Here is a 6,000-nt window from a genome sequence, read left to right on the forward strand (position 1 = left end):
CCGTCCTCGACTGCAAATCCTTTCTCTTGGTAACTCTATAACTCTAATGGTCCACCGGTTATCCACCCTACTCATTACATGGCCTGCCCAGCTCAATTTTTTCAGCTTAATGTCAACTAGAATATCGGTTATCCCTGCTTGCCCTCTAATCCACACCACTCTCGTCCTGTCTCTTAACGTTAGGCGTAACATTTTTCGTTCCATCGCTCTTTGTGCGGACCTTAATTTGTTCTCGAGCTTTTTTGTTAACATCCAAGTTTCTGCCCCATATGTTAGCACCGGTAGAATACAATGATTGTGCACTTTTCTTTTCAGCGACAGTGGTAAGCTCCCAGTCAGGATTTGTCAATGCCTACCGTATGCACCCCACCACAATTTTATTCTTCTGTAGTCGTATATTTCATTCTCGTGTTCAGGGTCCCCTGTGAGTAATTGACCCCGGTAAACGTACTGCTTTACAGACTGTAGAGGCTGACTAGCGATCCTGAATTCTTGTTGCCTTGCCAGGCTATTGCACGTTGTTTGTATTCTGCATATTAATCTTCAACACCACTCTTACACTTTCTCGGTTAAGGTCTTCAATCATTTGCTGTAATTCGTCCCCATTGTTGCTGAATAGGACAATGTCATCTGTAAACCACAGGTTGCTGAGATATTCGCTGTTGATCCTCACTCCTAAGCGTTCCCACTCTAAGAGCTCGAATACTTCTAAGCATGCAGTGAATAGCATTGGAGAGATTGTGTCTCCTTGCCTGACCCCTTTCTTGAGAGGTAACTTTCTACTTTTCTTGTGGAGAACCAATGTTGCTGTGTAATCCTTGTAGATAGTTGTCAATATATTCACGCTTGCATCCTGTACCCCTTGGTTGCGCAATGCCTCTATGACTGCTGGTATCTCTACTGAATAAAATGCCTTTTCATAATCGATGAAAGCCATATAGAGAGGTTGATTGCATTCCGCAGATTTCTCGATTACCTGACTGATGAAATATATATGATCCATCGTAGAATATCCCTTCCTAAAGCCGGCCTCTTTGTTGGCTGAAGCCGCGTTGCCTTGATTCAATTGGAAATTATCTTGGTGAATATTTTATACAATTCTGAAAGCAAGCTAATGGGTCTTTAATTCTTCAATTCTTTAACATCTCCCTTCTTATGGATGAGTATAATGTTGGCGTTTGTCCAGCTTTCTGGGACACATGTATATATATATATATATGTCAATACTTACTACATAACGACATGCGCCAATTTTCCGTTACTACATGGCATAGTATGTTTAGGTAGGCTTATAAATATATCGCTCACAAAGATACAAGCACAAAGTTGGTTTAAAAGAATTTTTTTCATCAATAAATCATTTTATATTTCACGGTGGAAAAATAGCATCCTTCACAAATTACGACTGAAGAAAAGATATGAACGAAAGCTGACTCGCAATTGAAGATTTCATTCAAACTGGGTGAAATTATATCCAGAAATTATCATATATAAAACCTCGTAACTACACCTCTGATTATTCGCTTTGCGCCTGTGCATGATGTCATCTCGCAGTCTTAACACGTACCTCACAAAACAGTATAAATGACACTCGCTCCGCACCACTGAGTAATGCTCGTTAAAAATAAAGCTACTGTTTTCTAGCTGAAAGTTTTAGACGCCTGACTAATGCTGAAGTGCCCGCTTTTGGTTATGTTGAACGCTTCCAGAATTTCTCGCGTAGTTTGAATAAACATATTGCGAAGGATATCTGTTACATCAAAGAACGGCTGGCAATTACAGTTCTTCAATTTCTAGCGGGCGCTGTCACTGCAGATAACCCACTCGCCGCTACTTGAAAAGTGGTGAACATATTGAAGCAGTCTACAGCTTGTAGCATTTTTCTTTCCTATTTGTGTTACGACAGTCATGAACTTTTTCTAGAGACATGTGCGTGGTGTCCTGATTTATTTCTTGTATTCCTGCTCTCACTGCAATAAATGTGCTAAATAAAAGACAAATACAACTTATTGAGAGTTTTCGATGCTTCTTCATAAGTGCAAAATAAGAGCGAAACTTTATTGTATGAAAACAAAATACGTTAAACCTCATTAAAACAAAGCTGCTTATCATGTAGTATTGCATATCCCTAATCATGATTCCCGGTATACTTCCGCAGAAAAACGTGCATATAAAATCTCCATTGAACGAAGAAAAAAAATACCTTTTTTTTCAATGTATAGAACTAACTTCTTTTTTAGCTTGTTCTATTCCAAATATGTAGTTTGTTATTACAATCTGTTGGCAGAAGCTGGGACTAGCTAGGAATGCTAGTCTGAGCATATAAGCCATCTACTAATGAACGCGTATTCCTTCTTACTATATTTTTAGTGAATATGTCAATATGCCGCCATGGTGCATCGAAAGAAGTTGGCACATCAACTATTCCCATTTTGTGAAGACCGTGAAATGCCACTCACAACGTGTTAAATAATATTTCATCAAAATATAATCATTTGGCATGCACAATATCCAAATTGGCTGATGTCAAAAGTAAACGTAACAACTTACCAGATCCATTTAGCACCAAGCTGCATATGCACCAACACATGATGTGACAAGGTCCGCCTGGTAACATTTTTCTTGGTTGTTTCTGCTTTAATGCAACTTATATTGGGAAATTTCGCACTACTCATGTTCAAGTAAATGTGAGATGAGGACATAAACTAGATAACAAACAAGGAAAGGAAAGAGTAAAAAAAAGATCGAGTTGTTTGGATTAGCAGTTGGAATTTCATGCACCTTAGACTCTGTTTCCACGCAAACATTGTAATGTCACCTTCTTGAGCAACATCTTCGGTAAACTAAAAAGACTGCACTTCAAAAGCTATTGAAGTCATAAATTGAACCTTATTGCTTGGAGGCGATAATTTTCATGTTAAAATGATTAATACCCCTTACACCACACAATTTCAATGTACATTGTTTCCAGAGCATGAGATTATGTGATATTTCATATATATTTGCACTAAAGGGAGGTGTTTACTTTTGTAGTGATGTGATACCCATAACCTACTTAGCAGCGTGCTTTCCTAGGTAGCGGCGTAGTGAGATTCAAGCCCCCACGGTGGGCTGTTCTTTACAAAGGTACAATCGGCCCCCAGCCTGGCGACTAGCTGTTCGGGTGCGTGTTCTTTAGAGATGTCATGCGCAGGCCGCTATGTTTTCTTTTATTGCGATAGCAAATATATAGACAGTCCAAGCAGATTTGTCCCGTCGCCTTTGCCGTGATGTTCCGTATAAAGCCCAAACCCGATCACATTGTCGCCGGGTGCCGTACGCTGTATGTGCAAGTGAAAGCTAGCGAGGGTCAGCCGGCGATCACGGCTCAATCACGCACGCGCGAGGAAGGAATGCGGGGCGGAAGCGCGCCGTCCATGCGCCTGAGGCAAGAGGCGGGGGGAGGAGGGGGGGAGGAGGCGGGGAGGGGCGTTCTATTCCGGCTGCTGCTGCTGCTGCTTACGGCGCGCCGCTGCATCTTGAAGGCGATCTGGACAAAGTGCGCGTCCGCGTGGGACTTATCTTCAAAGTGATCTGCGATGTGCGCAAAGTACTTGCGCCGTGTGCCGGTAGCTTAGCATGCGCTGTGCTTTCGACGTTTAGTTCGCGTTCAACCGACAGACCACAAGAAGGTCAATTCGCTCGCTGCTGTCGCCACGCTTTTTCACTCCAGCGTTTTGACAGGGAGTTTCCGTGGTCAACGAGCGAGAGGTGTTCTTGTTTACCTGTGCACGCGTTACACCGTGCTTGGTAATTTAGTTAGTAATCGAATGTTGACAACTTTGTACGGCCGATAAAAGTAATATCCTTACTTTGTATAGTTGTCTAAGGATTTGCTATCGCAATCGATGCTTCGCCTTTTGGGTGAAACTTTGTCATTTTTGGGGGATATCTAAAACATATCAATTCTTCAAAACTTCTGGCAAGTCCTGCACGAAGGCCTTGCCTTCAATATAATTCTTTAAAATGATAATTGAGGGAGTGGCGACGTCGAGTCGATGTAACAGGTAACCAGAAAATGCGGATAACGACTGAAAGTGAAATGCGAGAGTTAGGTCTTTATCGATCACAAATTTTATCAGGAAAACGCCGTAGAAGACATCTGAAATGGTGGTGACTAGACGGGTGTGGGCTAGAAGAACAAGCCAGCGGCAGCCGACCACGTGAGCAAGAATTGTTCTCCGTATGAACGGTATAACAAGCAAGGGAAGATGAGCAGCACGACTGTTTGCAAGATATCAAGCCAGATAAAGTTCCATCATAAATAAACTACGCATACGTGTCCTCCAGTGGTTGCAGATGCGTGCTTAAAACATCATGTGTAATTATTTCCGTCATTTAAAGTATGCTTGGGAAATGGTGACGGTGAGAGCATTCACCTAAAGGGTGCAGATTTCCTAAGCGAAGCAATCTCATTGCACCTTCGAAGAGTGAAAACTGCAATAATTGTTTGCAATAACACTTCTTCCCGACACATTTCGTTACTGGATTCGCCAGCAATTGCCTGAATCACAACACACTATTTACGCTGAAATTAGCTGTACATTCTGTTTACAAATAAAGCCCGACTGCCATTTCGGGGTCTTCAATACATCTACAGAGTGTCCTTTAGTTAAAATGAATTGGTAGATAATAATTCGTACGGCATTCAAAAATGCGCCCAACAGCTGAAGAACATACTTAAAAAGAGATTTAAAAAAAGACTATGTGGCATTATTAATTCAACCGGGACATTTGAAATATACGCTAACCTTCCAAGGTCCCGGTATCGTCCATTCATAACTTGCTACTGCAGAGGAACCCTGAAAATAATAAGAACGAAGGTGATTTATATTTCATTTTCTGAAAATAGCGCAAAAATATGGTTTGCGCAAGCGAGGTTACCACCCTTCTAAGCTCTTATATGCTAAGTTTAAGTAGTGCAGAAACCATGCGTTTGGAAACACAGAGATGCACTTGCATCTTTCAGAGTGCCTAAGTACGTGGACCCCGGTTCTGCTTTTACCTGTTGTTAGGACACTTCCTCGTCTCACTGGCTGTACATGTCCTCCATGAAAGCTTGAGCAGGACCAGGGCATCTATCTGAGCCTTGCCGAAAAAACATAGCGCGTAACCCACTTTTTGGAGCCCCGCGTCTTGAGAGTAATTTTACATGAACGACAAACTGATCTTTGTAATACTGTGCGTAAAAAATACTCACCGAAATAAAACCATTCTAGATATAAAAAACAATGTGGTTCATATTTATAAACATACCCGAGCAGTTGGGGGCCCAGTATAAAAAAAGAAAAAAAAAGAAACCTATGTTTGCGTGCTACGAAGATTTTGTGCTTTTATTGCGGGCAGACACTTCCCCGTCGTTACCGACGATTACGCCCTCTGCTGGCTGTCCTCGCTCAAAGACCCCTCGGGACACCTCAGCCACTGGGAGTTACGCTGACAAGAACACTCGGTTCAGGCCGGTTGGATTAGAAAGCCGACTGCCTATAGCGTCATCCGACTTGCCCGCCTGATCCCATCGACGATGACACTGATGCTAGAGCCCTTTTCAATACGGACTTATTCCGCGTCACCATTGAGCAGTGTTGTCGATTTTTCTTATGAGCTATTAATCAACCGCCTCACTGCTCATCACCCGAACCCTACGGTATATATCTTTATTTTAATTGATGATCTCGACGGCGCGGAACTTTTTGTCGTCGTTTCAGAACATCTGCGCTCTATCGAGCTGTCGCAGCTTGATGGCGCCTGCCTGATCGCGTCCGTGGACACTTCTTGCCTGGCCTTCACCATTTCGTATGGTGATACCTTGCGATCTGTTATCGCTGCCAACGCCGCAAATAACATTGCTTGTTTCCAGCTGGTATACTGCAGCCTATCGACATTCCCATCGACCAATTTTTCCGAGGGTGCTCAACCTACTTGCACCTTTATCGGCATCAGCATTAGCCAAACGATGCC

The 6,000-nt window shown here is 42.6% G+C and overlaps 1 long non-coding RNA gene across 1 annotated transcript in view; it reads right to left on the reverse strand.

Moving 5' to 3' along the window:
• The window catches only part of LOC119464624 (uncharacterized), a 40,710-nt gene extending 35,867 nt beyond the window's left edge, over positions 1-4,843 (reverse strand). The window contains exons 1-2 of the long non-coding RNA XR_005194485.2: positions 4,791-4,843; positions 2,551-2,705 (exon numbers count right to left, since the gene is read on the reverse strand). This is a non-coding gene — a long non-coding RNA (uncharacterized LOC119464624). The remainder of the gene's footprint in view (positions 1-2,550; positions 2,706-4,790) is intronic.
• Between the last annotated feature and the right edge of the window lie 1,157 nt (positions 4,844-6,000).

The sequence above is a fragment of the Dermacentor silvarum genome, chromosome 9, assembly GCF_013339745.2.
Source record: "Dermacentor silvarum isolate Dsil-2018 chromosome 9, BIME_Dsil_1.4, whole genome shotgun sequence".
Taxonomy (NCBI): Eukaryota; Metazoa; Arthropoda; class Arachnida; order Ixodida; family Ixodidae; genus Dermacentor; species Dermacentor silvarum.